At 29.5% G+C, this 15769-nt stretch overlaps 2 pseudogenes; both read left to right on the top strand.

Moving 5' to 3' along the window:
* Window positions 1-2430, top strand: part of LOC113376389 — a 9882-nt pseudogene extending 7452 nt beyond the window's left edge.
* LOC113376388 lies at window positions 2427-15303 on the top strand (annotated as a pseudogene).
* Window positions 15304-15769: the final 466 nt, after the last annotated feature.

Below are 15769 nucleotides of genomic sequence, written 5' to 3'. Positions count from 1 at the left end.
TATGAACAAAAAGGGTGGAATCAGTCATTTATATTTATTTTTTATGGTTGCTAGGATAGTATGCAATAGAATCATCCATATATTACATCGAAATACACATACATACACATACAATATATGTATGTATATTACACATATGTATATATATCTACATTATACTTGCATACATGCATAGTGGTTTGGCATTATATATTGTGTGTGGAAATACAGGGTTTTCATTATTTTGCCAATCCTCGGATTCTGAATAAATGTAAAGTTGTACAATTATTATGGATTTTCTAGTTTATTTTTAACCATTATCTGAACCATCTTTATTGACCAAATATCCAATGTAATTACCGGGGAATTTTAATTTTTTTGAAAAGAAAAATGTAGGTTAAATTTCATTAACTCAATATGAAATGATCTAGAAAATTAAATATATAGGTTATTTTTTTAATATATAGATCAAGCAATTTTGAAAAGATAAATTTTACGAATTATGTTTTTGAAATAAGTATGAAAGTATTTTCATGAATTTTTACTATTTCAATTTTTAAATTTAAACGGGCAGCTCATCATTATTATTACTCCATTGTTATGTCATTGTTTGAATAATCTAAACATTGTTAGATACTGAGATTAATATATGCTTACATATTATATATATATATATATATATATATATATAATATATATATAATATGAATGAATGGATGTATGTTTGTATGTAAGAATAAATGGATATATGTATGTATGTATGTTTATTTGAATGTAAGATATGTATGTATGAATGTAAAGCAATATGCACAACATACATACATTAGGGTGGTTCTTAATATGGATATTTTCGAATTTCTTTGCTTCAAAGGCTCAAATGCTTAAAAGTTGATGAAAAAAAAAATCTCAGAAAGTTTTAGCTCTTAATATTAATTCTAAGATAGTCCGCACTCCAACCAAAGTTCTTTATGGAAAAAACATGGGTAAAATTTTATTTATTTTTTAGAATTCATAACTTTGCGACAAGTCATCAAAATTTTGAGAATAACTTTGTATTTGTTTATTTTAATCATAAATGAAAATTAACAACAAAAATTTGATATTTTTTATAAAATAACTATTTATTTACATTGCAGAACCCATTAACTTTATTTGAGTGCAGACTATCTTAAAGTTAATGTTAAGAGCTAAAACTTTCAGGGAATTTTTTTTATCAATTTGGAAGGATTTGAGCCCCTGGGAGCAAGAACATTCGAAAATACCCATCTTGAAGGCCACCGTAATATACATGTACATATGTATACATATGTTTCTACATATTGATGTTTTATATATATATATATATATATATATATATATATATATATATATATATGTATATGTGTGTGTAAAGCAAGAGGGTTTTTCAGATGGTGAAATATTATGATAAATTTGTTCTTGGTCATCCATCCAACTAATTAGATTGCCCAAGTACAACTTTATTATATATATATATATATATATATATATATATATATATATATATATGCCGGATTCCTAAAAAATATGTATGTGCTTGCATACAAGAGTTGCATTAATATGTTGTCTAACCCGCTATTATTTGTAGTACGTTGCTCCCCGCGCATTTCATTTCAATGACATAACTTTATAGATATTTATATATTTGAATATGATATTTAAATAGCATAATTTATTGCAAACCATAGTCTTAAGTAATATTTGATAATTAGGATATATCGTTTTATCATTTGTAATCTTATATATTGAAATAAACTCATCGCATATATATGTATATGTGTATGTTTCCTTTTGTGTTATGTTGCAGAGGTATTCTAAAGACACCCCACATAGAACCTATGTATGCAATTGATTATTTTGTTTAAACTTACTTTGTTTTGTTTTTTTCGGGTACAATTTGCTGAATGCTAAGCAATATGAAAGTTTATATAGTAAATTTGTGTACGTATGTAGAGATTTCACTGACACGCATTATTAATAGCTCTAAATATTGTTAATATTGTAGCAATGAAAATTTATTGGCTAAAGCATAGCATAAATCAAATTGATGGAACAGTGAATTTGGTGCTATATATATGTTTATATATAGTTGTGTATACATATGTTGTTAATAATTGATCTTACAGCAAAAATTGCAAAATAAATAATTTTGAGATAATAAAAAATAATATGAACTATCAGTACTGTGAGAACAAGAGTTGATTACAGGTAAGGTAATGTGTCAGTATTACTTGGGTGGTATGTGGGGCCTTTAGTTTCTTTTGTTGCATAAAATAAATAGGAAACAAATTTGATATGTGTAAGCGAGAGGCCCTGCCTACTCTATTGTAGTTCTGAAGACATTGCCTTATTTGTTTCTTACAGGTTCCAGCTTCATCAAATGAACCACTATATGCACAAGTCAACCGTGAGAGAAAGAAAACCGTCAAATGACAAGTTCTGGTACTTGGGAGCCACCTATTCATCAAAATGTAGAAAATTCTGATGGTCACAGAAGTGATTCTTGGGTATAGATTTAAGTATATATTTAAATATTGATACAAAACAATTTTGTGAATACTGTTTTGAATCAATTAGTCTTATTCAAAGTTCTATTGAATTTTGATTTTGTAAAATTGTATAGGGTATTACTGAATTGTGTTAATATATTACTTGCCATGATATGAAATGGCACTAAGTCAACTTCAAATTTTTAGATTGAGGTGTAATATTTGATCAAGTCAATGAAACTAATATTCATATATAATAATCATATAAATGCAGAATTTTATGTATGTCACAAATGACAATTGGTAACATTCTAAATATTTATTAAAACTGCGTATTATACTTAGAATTATTATTAATAATAATCAGCAAATATAATCATTAAATAACCATCATGTGCACTGCAATAACAAATTATTGCATAAAATTTTTGATATTACATATATAGTTTATGTGCAGGTAATTTATTTATGCTTAAAATTATATATTATTGATGATTTTATACAGCAGGTTCCAGGCTGTTTGCAAATTAAAAAAGTATAATATGAAATATCAAGCATCTTTTATTAATGTTATTTTTATTTATAGCTAAATTAGTCCTAATTGTAATTGGCATAGTCTTCAATTTTAGTTCCATTAGCAGACAATCAGATATAACATAAAGTGTTATTGTGGAAAAATAATTATGGACTCAAATGCACAGATGGTGAGTGCAACAATATTTGATGTTATTTATATTTTTGTAAATTTTAAATTTGATGTGTGTATTGTGTTATTTAGTATGTGAACTTAAATGTCACCTTGTCAATACAAGATCTAGGGGCAATAGTTGTATTCTGACAAGATAATCAGTTTTTACAATTCTTTTTTTTTTTAGTAATATATAATTTTAATATTTTCGATCTCGATATTTTTTTCATGCGAGTCGAGCATGCTACCATCGTTATGGTAGCATAATAAAAGTGCAGGTACCGTTAAAAAATTGAAAGAGGTGAAATATGCGAGTGCTGCAATGTACCCATTTTAGTATGTTATTTTAAACTGCAAAATCTTTCGTTAACCAAGTTTATTCAATATCGCCAAGAAAGTTTTTTTTCAGCATTTAATTACGAAGAAACGGCTCGGCTAATTTTTATCAGAACATAATCAACATGATTCCCAGTCAATATCTTCCGAACAGTTTTTGAAATTTTAAAATCGATTCAAAATTGGGGACTAAAACGTGGACGAAAATTTTTTACACTTTTCTGCTAAATATAAAGAAACAGCTTGATCAAACGTCGCGCAAAATTGATCAACGCTAGTTCTTATCGATTTACATCGAACGGTTTCTAAATTTTCGAAATCGGTCCAGCCATTTTTGAGAAATCGTCGATGAAAGACCAAAAATCGGCTCACATGTACAGACAGCACACATACTTTTTAAAATTTGGATTCATTCAATTCAGAATGAGTTGAAACGCAGAGAAAACAAAACTAGCAAATCAGATTTTTTTGCGTAAGTATAAACATATTCGGGAATACTATTTGTTATAACTTTTTAATTTTTATATATTACCATGAATAAAATTTAAAACATTTTTTTAAATACTGAATGCTAATTCATTGTATTCAAGGTACTGTGAATGAATAATAAATGTCGGTTATAAAAATTATTACGAGTATAAATATATTATTACTAAATATTTCTCTAGTCTGGCCTGAATATTTTTTATTACATTTTCCGTTATTTTTCGAATTTTAGCGCAAATATCTATTGAAACTCGATCAAGTTCGCTTAAAATGAATACAAGCTGCAATTTAATCATAACATTTTTTTTCATTCAATCTTGAATAATTTTCAAAAAGTACGGAACAGCATTACACGTTGCAGATGCGTCTATACAAAATAGTGAATAGTCTCGAATAAATAATTGTGCGGGTTGTTTGTAGCGTACGGTCGCTCAGGTGTCGTAGCACATGGCGTAGAGCGCGTTGTGGAAAGCTTGTCAAAATATAAATTGTATAAAGTATATCTGGGATATGTGCACGACGGTGGCACTGTAGCACTGTAGAACTGTAGCACGGATCGGAATGCCTGCCACCTAAAGTGAACTGAACCGAACTCACCCCATCGTAGCTGACACGTCACACGACGGCAGCGAAGGGGGGACAATTGAACCGTGTTCGTGTTTGGAGTTACCCTGTTGCCGCGCGTTGTTGCCATACATTCAAATTTAATGGAAACCATGCGTATTGTATCTATATATTAGATAGAAAACAGATAGAGAAGGGATGTAATGATGGCTCGACGCGCGCCGATATGAAACATCGTCCGTCGCCCCTTCGCCCCATACGAATGCAATGGCTATACGGCGACGAAGTGGCGAGCGCCACCATTCGTGGCTGCGTTCGTAGCGCGAACTAGCGACACAAACCCCGGGTCCCGCATGCGCGGCTTCAAGCTCGTGTGACAAAATGTCGAGGCCGAGTACCCGCGGTCCCGCCTTGCAAGATGTGCGTGAGTGAAGTATTTCTGTTCTGCAGAAATACGCGAGAGTTTAAAAATTACGGTTTCGAAATCACATAATAGAAAAATGAGATGCGATGTGCGATTCGAAGTGCGCGCTCTTATAATTTGTATGTTTTAATTCGGTATATCGCTCTCCGATCGGTGTGTTTTAAAAAAACATGGCGGTGCAAGTCATTGTGATTGAGAGTTGAAAATTGGCCATGCATTCGGAAAGAAGACGTTTCACAAGCCGACTTATTGTCATCATTGTTCGGATTTACTGTGGGGTTTGATCGGCCAGGGCTACATATGCGACGGTGAGTCGTCAATCTCGAAATTAGTGCAACGAACGGTTGCAGTATGAGATTACAGTACCCCATTAAAAGAACATCGTGTGACAGGGGCGCTGGTCAAATGCTCTCTATAGCATATGTAACCATCACATTGTTTTGTTAACACACGTGACAGATACAAACTAGAATTAGTTGTCTAAGCTGCAGTTCCATATGTCTACGGGAAATACTTACTATAAAAGCATCCTCTATATGACACCTATGAACTTGTATATATATATACACACACACACACATATATATATATATTATATATATCACGAATACATAAACATGCTCAAAAATTTGAAACAAATAAAATTATGCATTCGCCACTCATAAAAATAAAATGCAAACAAAATTTTTCGTCAAAGCAAAATATATTTAAAAATAAACATTACCCGATTATCCATACCAATTTTCTACTATTATAGTGTCTACAAAGATTTGTAACCTATCATGTAATTTGCCACATCGAATTTAGTCGTAAAGTACGCGGTCGCTCCACCGTTCTTATATGTTGAATGCATGTTAATTTCACTTGTCGTACAAATAAACTTGAATACTTGAATGATATATTAGGAATGCTAATATGTTTTTATAGATTTCTATCAAAATTATACATAAATGGTGATTGAACCTCATTGAATATTGATTGTCTTTGCGATGTATTTATCCTCAAAGTTCAGATACTAATGAATCACTGTATTGAAATTGAATCGATATAAGATTTTAACAGAAAAAATGTTAACGATTTAAACTCATTTTCTAAATAAAATGTGTATTCAGCAAGGTTGTTGTTTGATGATAATATTAAAAACAGACAATTGTATATAATTCATATAAATATTAATTAAGAATTAGATGAAAATTAACATGCGTTGTTAAAGCTGATTTTAATTTGAAATCATTTCTAATTTTAATCAACATAGTGCATAACAAATACGATGCTATATATGTAAATAATACAGATCGTGTTGTAAAATATGTACAGTTCAATAAATTACCTAAATACGATACTATTTATTTAAAATATTTATGATATGAGGTTACCTTATTTATTTTTTCCCGTTGAATAAATTACATGGAATTTGCATTCGTGAAAATGACATTTATATCAATAAGCAAATCGTAAAGTACGCGATCGCTCCACCGTTTACCCGAATGTGCACTAGAGAAACTTCACATGTGTACCTCTATATATAATTACAAATACTATAGAAAGGCGAAATGCTATAAATCCTTGATTATTTTGGAATTGCGTTATTGTATCATGAAATGCTGTATATCGATTGAAATGTATGAACTATATTACTAGTTACTATATAGATTGATGATTCACATCATATATAATAATATGCTAATTCAAAATTCTGCACATATGAATGATTAGAATCGATATCAAATCGTGATCTATTCGAATTATCTGTATGATGTCATAAATAAACACAGATACCCACACACACAAATATATATATATATATATATATATATATATATATATATACATTGAATGAATATAAAGAAGAATGCAATTTGCACATAATTTTAGTATATACTAAATATAGTGTATACTATCTACGGTTAAGTATTTTATTTTTAGTAAATAAAACAATATTTTTTGTTTGACAACAAATTAATTTGAAAATTTAAATGTTTAGATTCGAAAAATAGGAAATATTTAATTTTTGATAATAGAATTGAAGGATCGTAAAAATTTATGTAATCAAAATGAAAAAATATATTTTAATTATATTTATATGTTATATATTGTTTTTGAATATATATATTTTAGATGTAATCAGTAGCACTTTCAGAATCTATATGAGTAAAATCATATTAATATTGTTTTCATTATATTTTCTAATTCAGATGTTACACTATTATTTTCCTTTTACTGAATAACTGAATTAGATTTTCTAATTAATGTGTCACATTATTATTATAAGATTCTTACACCTTATGAATTTGAATATTTATAATTATAATAACACATCAATGTATTTTTTTTTCAGTGTGCAACTTCATTATTCACGAAAGATGTGTGTCGCAGGTTGTGACACCATGCTACGGCGTAGCTCCCAGCTTGATCAAGGTAAGCGAATATATATATATATATATATATATATATATATATATATACTGATCATAAAAAATTGGTTTATCATTTGATTAATATCATAGTAAAAAACTTAACATACACAACTTAATTTTGATCATTTACTGTTATGCGACGAATTGTAGGCAAAATACCATTTTATGCGTTCAATATGAGGCTTTATATTTTTTATACAAAAAGAAAAAAAGCATGAAGAATAAATAAGATTTTTACATTTTTTTAAATATTTGTATTTATAATATATCATTTTTGAATATTTATTTTTATAATAAATGTATTAGTATGCATTACTCATTATTTTTTATGATTATTAAACTTGGTTTTTGGCTTGGATGCACCTTCTTTCTTTATAAGCAACAATATCATTTATTAGTTTGAAGCACTATGTCATCCAAATCAAATATAGTATATATTTGATAATTATTATCTAATATTATTCTAATTCTCTATATATAGTTTCAAATACCAGATTTTGCCAGGATTGCTTTAATCGAACAAATGCAATATTTTATCTATTTTATGAACAAGTTAAAGCTAAAAAATCTACAAATTATGATATACAAGACTGGGTATTTATGGTTTGAGTTTTTTCATAATATCATAATATAGCAAGGCCAGATTTGGAAATGAATATGTTCATTTGAATTTTAATTGCATAATCATGTCCTATTCAATGCGATGCTAGCAGGGGTGATTCAGTTTACGTAAACGCCTTGCTTCCCTTAGGACGAAGGCATTGAAAGCCTATCACTAACGATGATATGAGCATGTACGCAAATAAATCAGTATGCTAATTTTTCCTTTTGATATAATAAAATCTTGTCATAATATTCGAAATTAATCTAATGATCTGTGAGAAAGGCTTGCCATCAAAATTGCAATACTTAAATATAATACTGCTCGCAGCTATTGTTGGCAATGTATTGAGTTCCCAAGAACAATTACTTTTTTAATTTATTTTATTTTTGTTTACAGAATCCGGTCGCACATTGCTGGTCGGAGCCGATGCAACATCGCAAAAAAATATTACTGCACAGTTTGCCGAAAAAGAATCGATGAAACACTCCACCCACATTGCATGAGTGAGTTTAAATGAATTATTTGTTCAATAAAAAAAACTTATGTTTCGTATTTATTACCATGATAATTTGAATGTTCAGTTTGTGAATACTACGTGCACACGGAATGTTTGGACTTCGCCGTGGCGGATTGCAAAGAGAACGCAACTTACCTGCCTGGCAAGGAGCTGTCTGCTGTTAAGCACCAGCACCACTGGCGGGAGGGGCAATCTGCCGCCGAACTCTAAATGCGCGGCTTGCAAGAAAACATGTTGGAATTCTGAATGCCTGACCGGGTATCGATGCGAATGGTGCGGCGTAACGGTAAGTCACTTAGTCACTATTTATTTATAACATTCAGCTTACTGACATCGGTTAAGAGCAACAGGATTGTTTCAGAGGTCCCGGGTTCGATACCCACTTCGAACAGCCTGTTGTCAGGCAACATTGACAACGATTTTCACTTGGAAATATACATAGCAATATGTTTCCAAGTGAAAATAGCCCTCACCCGGCATTGTTGCACCATACTTGCTCTATTACAGAGATTGTAATAAAAATTTATCATACAGAGATGTGACAACTGTTTGGGTTGCCATCAGTAATAAAAACAAACGTAGTTTGTAAGATCTTACTCACAACAGCTCATAGAAACCCATAAGTTCTGATCGCTGTTCAAATAAAATTTAAAAAAAAGCTTACTGACATATTAATTAAAAGTGATTCATACAATTAACCTAAAGCTATGCCCAGTAGGTTGACAGGTCTTTGAAAAATCAAGTGCTTCATTTCCAAAGCGAGAGAAGTTGCATAATTAATATCGCTTTTTATATTATTAACTTTCCGAAGGAGAGGTTTATGTTTTCATAAAAAAAAACGATTCGCTAATTTTATGTTTTCTCCACATTTCAAGCCATTCTGAATCGAATAAGACCAAATTTGGGAAAAGTAAGCGCGTGTGAGTGTGTGAACAGATTTTTTACCTTAAATCGACGTTTTCTCAAAAACGGCTAGACCCAAAAAGCCATTCGATGTATCTCTATGAGGACTAGCGTTTATCAATTTTGCCCGAAGATCAGTCAAGCCGTTTTTTTGTAAATAGCAGAAAAGTGAAAAAATTTTCGTCCACGTTTTAGCCCGCATATTCTGAATCGATTTCGAGAATTTAAAAACCGTTCGAAGATATTGGTTGGGAATCGTGCTTATGAGTTTTTGGTAAATTGGCCAGGACGTTTTCTTGTAATAAAGTGTTAAAAAAAATTTTCGACGATTTTTATGATTTTTTTTTACGGTAGATACCATACTCTTATAGATCATACTAAAATATGACGGCCCTATTAAACGACTGGTTTAATTTTGAAAATTTGTCAAAGTTTGCCAGAATTAGTATCGTTTTTTTTGGCGTTGTCAAAATTAGAACTTTGATCGACGTTTGCTCAAAAACGCCTGAACCGATTCAAAAATTTAAAAGCCAATCGATGTATTTCGATGTAGGTTATCTTTTCTCAGTTTGTGCGACGATAGGCTGTGTCGTTTCTTTGTAAATAGCAGAAAAGAGATAAAGCAGAATTTTAAATCGATTTTAAAAAATGAAAAATTGTTTGAAAGATATCGGTTGGAAATGATACTGATTAGTTTTAGGTAAAAATCTACCGAGCCGTTTTCTTGAAATTATCTGTTCAAAAAAATTACGATTTTTATGAACTTTTTTTGGCAATAGATACCATGGTCTTATAAAACATGCTGAAATGTTACGGCCCTATGACAAATAGTTCAATGTTAAAAATTCATCAAAGTTTGAGAAAATATTGTAGTCAAAATTTGTGTCAAAAGTTGCTTTTGTGATGTGATGAGTCAAATAATATCAATTCATTAAAATTGCTGTTAATTTAAATGTGCTTGAGAAAATTCTATTCGAAATTGCAATGTCTAGATTTAATTGAAAGCCATAACTTTATTTTTGAAATGACCAGTTGAAAATTTTATCTAAATATCTAATTTTCAATTTTGATTGATTAAGTAAATTCTTGCACATTTTGTTTTCATACGACTTGCCTTAAGGCTAAATGCCACTTTCAACAAGTTTTTTCAACTTGATCACGCCATTTTAAATTATCATTTATTTCGATCATCTTTTTTACTTCTTTTATTTCAATATTACTGATTAATTTTTTTAATTCTGTCTTTTTTTATTTTTAATTAATGTACATATTTAGTTTTTTATACTTATAGTTAATTTATTTTTCATAAAATATATAATTTTTGTTGTATAATTTTTAAATTATCATTAATTTTGTCAGTGTCCTCTTCGTACACTATATTTTTACCTATTAATTTAGTTTCTTTAAATTATTTATATATAATAATATTTTTTTTATTATTTGGTTTTGGCTTCTTCATTTACTTGTATAGTTCATATTTTTTGTAATTACCATTACTATTTTTATTATTAATAACTTTTCGAAAAATAAGTTTATATTTATTTTATTATTATTTACTTATTATATTTCATGTTTTCTCAACGTTTTAAGCCATTCTGAATGAAACCAAATTTGGAAAATATATGTGTGTGTGTGTGTGAACAGATTTTCTGCCGTAAATCGGCGTTTTCTCAAAAACGGCTGAACCGATTTCAAAAATTCAAAAGCCATTTGTTGTATCTCGATAAGAATTATCGTTTCTCAGTTTCATGCGACGATCGGCCGAGCCGTTTTTTTGTAATTTGGAAAAAAGTGCTAAATTTTTGTTCACATTTAAGCTCATACTACTGAGATCAATTTTAAAAAATCAAAAACTGTTTGAAAGATATTAGTTGAGAATGATACTGATTAGTTTTAGGTGAAAATCTACTGAGCCATTTTCTTGTGATTGACTTTTGAAAAAAATTTAAGACGATTTTTAAGGAACTTTTTTTGGCAATATATATCATGGTCTTATAGAACTTACTGAAATTACGGCTTTGCGACAAGTAGTTTAATTTTTAAAATTCATCAAAGTTTGAGAAAATGAGTAGTTTTTTTGACGTTTGTTAAAATTAAAATTAGACGATTTACTTGGTATAACGATAGAGTTCTTGGTCTTAATGAACATACTAAATCATTAAATTTCTACGGAAACTGGTTCAAATATAGAAAGTATTGATTTTTGAAAATTTTCTTTAAGAAAATACTCCGAGTTAACGTGTTCGTTCGTTTTCAAATATTTATAAAAATGATTTGTTTATTTTTTATTGATTAAGTTGATTATTTACACATATCGGGAGTTTGCCTCAAGGCAAAATACCAATACCAACTAGTTTTTATTATAATTATTGTTGCTATTATTATTTTTATTGATATATGTGGGTTGCGATTTTTTTTGATACATTTTCAAATTTATCGTTTTAGTGGAAACACTATTCCTTATTTTTTATTGTATTTCAATAAAAATGGTCTAATGTTACTTGATGTTTCATTAACCATTGTAACAAAATTGAAAATAAAAATTATATATGTATAATAAATATAACATGTGGTGATGTTTATCAACCTTCACCGATTATAGTAGCTCCATACATATAACTCGCACTCGCAATCGCAATTATAAAGAGAGTATAGTGTTAAGTTAAAGATTGTAACAACAGTAGGGTTGTTGCCGTCGAAACATTTCGATAAGAACTATTGTGTATTGTATTAGTCGCGTCAGTTGAGTGTTTTTGCATTTTTATGACCGTTATGCAATAATTCGTTGACTATACACATTGTAAGACAATATTGATTTTCTGTGTGGCCTCTTTAAAATCAACGCTTAGATGTGCCGAACCGTCCGCCCAAATGCGAAGCACATTGTGGAATTACACTAGAAATAGAGTGGAATCCCAGTGTGAATAATGTTTGTTTCAATTTCAATGCTATAGCTTAAGTGCTTCATGCTCATGCATTTCTCCAATTCTGCATTTCTGCATTTCTACTCTCACGATCAGATTTTTCTACGCGTTATGGAAAAAATAACTAGGACGTCGAGCACGCGTCCTGTGTAAATTACGAATTACAATTATACGACGGATTAGATTTTTTTTTTTTGTACAAACACATGGATGGTAAATGTAGTATAACTAGTGGTGCATGGCATAGTGCCTTGAAGCAAATTGCTGAAACTTTTCGTACGGTAATTTTTTTTTTTGAAAACTGAATAGAGTTTTGAGAATTTTTAAATTATTGAAAAAAAAGAACTTTTTTGAAAATATTGTATTTTTTATTTTTCGAAATATTCTGGAAACTTTAATTTTTTTTAAGCAATCGCGCTGCGTAGCGAAATATCAAAGAGCCTAATAAAATATCTGATATTTTGATGTGCATATATAATGATCATTTTTGACCGCCAAAGGGCTTTTTTAACTTCTCGTAGGGTAAGTTATTGTAATGGGCGAAAATTGAAATTAAAAATTTTTATATTTCTCGACGTTTTGAAGGTTTCAGAACATTTTGGCATACCTCAGAAAAAATGGATGTGTGTGTGTGTATGTATGTATGGATACAAATTTTCAGTCACGTTTTCGGGCGCACGGATCAACCGATTTGAATGGCTCAAAAAACATTCGATTCCTATTGATAGGAGGATGTGCTGATTAGTTTTTGGCAAAGGCAGGTCCGGCGGCAGTTACGGAGATAAAGAGCAAATAGTGCAGAAAATGGAAATCGAGTTTTGAGAGAGAACGAAGCATCCGATTTGAATGATTGGGAGAAGTGTTTATTGGCAAAGGCAGGCCCAGCCATTTCGAAGATACTGAGCTAAATGTGTAAAAAATGTTAGTTTTTGAAAGAACTAAGCGTCCGACTTAAATGATTTAAAGAACTTTCTGCTTGTCTTAACAAAATAATTGATTTTGGAAAAAAAAATTGTTTCAACTTTTTTTTTTCTAATATTTTTTTGTATATCGAAAATAATTCAGATTTATTTTTTTCTGACTATGGTTCTAATATACTTTAAACAAATAATTTTAACTTTGCAATTTAGTTTATATAATTCTTATAAATATTAGACAATGTTACAATATTAATAATAATTTATTTGAAAACATTCAGTATTCCTCGAACATTTCGTTACGGTATGGAAAGTTCCAGCAATTTGCCTTAAGGCACAATGCCATACACTCCACTAGTTACTTTTATTATTGGAACTCCAAAATCGCTGGATCAAAAATTTAATCAGTTTTTTATTCCGTCAATACAAGTGAAATGTTTTTTGAATCATTCAAATCGGACGCTCCGTTACCTCAAAAACTGAAAAACCACTTCTGGCACTTTTTGTCGCGTATCTTCGAAACAGTTGGACCTGCCTTTGCCAAAAACTAATCAGCACATATTCCTTTCAATAAAAATCGAAATGGTCAATGAAAAATTGTATCCGCGCATTCATATACATACATGCATACATACATACACACACACATACATCAATTTGCCAAAATGTTCAAAGGACTTTGAAATGTGAATATATATAACATTTTTTATTGTAGATTTTTTTTTTGCGATTACCCTACGGGAAGTAAAAATATATTACATTGTATATAATACATTTTTAATATAATATAATAAATACATATTTAATGATTTTTTAATTTCTGTACTAATAGCCTTTTTTCCTTTGGAAAAATTTTCTTTCAATTATTTTATTCAACGTTTCGGGGATGTTCAACTTCATCAGATAAATAAAATAAATTTTAAATTAGCTTGTCCTTGATTCATTAAAGTTGAAAATGATTATTTGAAAATTATATATTGTGATAATATTATTTTCTTTTTTGGGGAATATAAAATAATTTACCTAGAAAGTGTAAAAATTGAAAAATAAAATAACTTTGAGTCAGTGATTTAAATAAACTTATCGGTCAATTATCAATTACATAAGTGTAAAAAACTGTCGTAGATAACGATTATAAATAAAAATAGAGTTGCAATCGGATTTTTGAAAGTTGCAAATTAATTTAAGTGCTTAAATTTTATTGTATTACATATTTATTTTAAATTTAAATTTTATTGCATTACTGTGTCTTGGATTTTTACTGTGCAAGATATTTTTCTTGGTTCGGCGTTTAAATTACTAGTTTGTCAAAGATAATATTGTGATAATGTGATTATATGTGTTTAATCAGTTATTTTATTTTTATTTTATATATAATATATATTAACCAGTTGATAAAGGATATCAGTCGTACAAAATCGATTCCATGTTGGTGTTACATCTTTCAATTAATGCCAATGGTTCAAATAATAAATAATAAACTATTAAATATTATTTAAAAAATAGTCCAGCATTATCATAAAAAAACAATTAACATTATCTTCAAATTTTTTAACCCAAACAAAAAGTTACTTGATATCAATTACTACAAATAATCTAGTTCAAAACCAGTGAAAATAGAAATTAATATACCGTAAATTGACTTCGATATTATTTATGTTTTGGACAAATATTCTATATTCTATTATAATCATTATATAATTTATTATTATTTTTGCTTTTAATAATTATTTATTGAAATTGAAAAAAAAACTTGTCACTAATGATGAACCCAAAATTTAAATAAAAGAAAAGAAAGAACTACATGTTAAAAATTACATTCATAAATAATTTTCTAAAACGTATTTCTAATTTTCAGGTGCATGGCGGTTGTCGTGTGTCACTGGATCGGATTGTCAATTCGGGAACCTGCAGGCGATATATTTGCCTCCTCATGCAGTCAGCATCCCTCGTACGGAGGTGCCTATGGAGGCCATTATTGGCGTGCAGGTTCGGCCGCGGGGCGGACTTACGCGGGACTATAGCTGTCGTACGTAACCATTATAATAATAATAATAATAATAATAAAATCGATAGAATATTCACTTTTTATACACTTTTATGCATTTTCTTTTCCAAACTTGTGTTCCCATGCTCCCTGGCCCTGCGCTTCAGCTATCAGTTTTCTGCAGTTTCACTTTTCGCTTCTTCACAATCGTTTTTAGTCTTTTTATTTTACCTTCACCTTCGATGACGTCATGTAGGAGGATTTTTTGTACAAAGGATCCGATCCAGTGCCTTTCTTAATATTAGTTTTAATAATTGTTAACTAAGTTTAGTTTTAATAATTGTGTTAAAGTTCTTGTTTGCCCACTCTTTTCAGTACTTCTTCATTGGTTATCTTATCTGTCCACATTATCTTTCCTATTCCTCTCCAGCTCAGCACTGCAATTTTAAACTCTCAGATTGTTAGAGTGCATGTCTCTGATCCGTACAGGGCTGTGCTCCAGGCATAACATTTTAT

The sequence above is a fragment of the Ctenocephalides felis genome, unplaced genomic scaffold, assembly GCF_003426905.1.
Source record: "Ctenocephalides felis isolate EL2017-DRISC unplaced genomic scaffold, ASM342690v1 CF-g0.4_SCAFFOLD_01886, whole genome shotgun sequence".
Taxonomy (NCBI): domain Eukaryota; kingdom Metazoa; phylum Arthropoda; class Insecta; order Siphonaptera; family Pulicidae; genus Ctenocephalides; species Ctenocephalides felis.
This window is presented reverse-complemented; position numbering and strand designations above follow the sequence as displayed.